Source organism: Diaphorina citri, unplaced genomic scaffold, assembly GCF_000475195.1.
Source record: "Diaphorina citri unplaced genomic scaffold, Diaci psyllid genome assembly version 1.1 scaffold16605, whole genome shotgun sequence".
NCBI lineage: Eukaryota > Metazoa > Arthropoda > Insecta > Hemiptera > Psyllidae > Diaphorina > Diaphorina citri.
In genome coordinates, this window is record NW_007393965.1 from 1 (window position 1) to 1,083 (window position 1,083).

Consider the following 1,083-nt stretch of genomic DNA (forward strand, 5'->3'; position numbering starts at 1 on the left):
TTTTTTTTTAGGTAATGTACTTGATTGAAGTTTTATTTCTCTTTTAGGTTTGGAATCTGAACGAAACATTGCCTGAGGTAAAAATCAAAATCCACCGAGAACTACCCAAACATATCAAATACAGACATGACAAACTCACCTCAGAGGTAGATTTTAGAGGTAAGTTTTCTCTCTTTTTCAATAGACCTCTTCAAATGGACCTTTTTTCATCGACCCCCTCGAATAATATCCACATATTGAAATAATTTTAATTATATTGCTTCAGCATGAACGCTTGTCACAAATGGCCTTCTTCCATTAATATACTACGCTAATATTTTTGACCTGAAATGGACTCGAACCACCTACCTCCAGTCTCTTAGTACATCATGTTAACTACACCACTGAGATGTAGTATACACATCTTATGTATTGATGAATAATTACCATGTTTAACCCTTTCTGTCAAAACCACCTACCTCCAGTCTCGTAGTACATCATGTTAACTACACCACTGAGATGTAGTATAGTATACACATCTTATGTATTGATGAATAATTACCATGTTTAACCCTTTCTGTCAGGTCTGGACAACGTGAAGAGCTATCTGATGCAGGAGGAGGGCTACTACAATTTCCTACCGCCCAACTCCCTGCAACAAACCTACGGACAAATCCTGTTCTCTAAGGATGGCAAGAAGTTGCTCTCAGTCGCCCATCAATTTATAGCTCTACATTCCTGTCCTCGGTCTCAAGCTAGACTGTGATGGGGTTAACCAGGTAACTAAGTGGGCGTCCACAACGGAGAACCGACCATCGACCATAGCCTAGTCCCGACCCAAGAGACAGACTGTGATGGGGTTAACCAGGTAACTAAGTAGGCGTTCACAACGGAGAACCGACCATCGACCATAGCCTAGTACCGACCCAAGAGAAAATAAACCATGCTAATGAATAGAAGTGTTCTCAACGGAGCCTTGACCAGGGACGCAAGAAATTTAAGAAATTGAGCTGAGTATTTTTTCTGTGATGGTCGATGGTCTCGGAAAGGGTCAGTGGTCTATGGTAGCCGTTGTGGCCGCGCACTAAGGCAGTGAAGTCAGAT

At 41.6% G+C, this 1,083-nt stretch overlaps 1 long non-coding RNA gene across 2 annotated transcripts; it reads left to right on the forward strand.

The window, feature by feature from the left end:
• The first annotated feature begins 35 nt into the window (after window positions 1-35).
• LOC113473149 lies at window positions 36-1,070 on the forward strand. Of its 2 annotated transcripts, XR_003395208.1 has the most exons (3): window positions 36-159; window positions 564-758; window positions 848-1,070. It is a non-coding gene; the product is annotated as an uncharacterized LOC113473149 (long non-coding RNA). The 2 variants fall into 2 exon arrangements; XR_003395207.1 differs by lacking the exon at window positions 848-1,070 and having other exon boundaries at window positions 564-815.
• The last annotated feature ends 13 nt before the right edge of the window (window positions 1,071-1,083 follow it).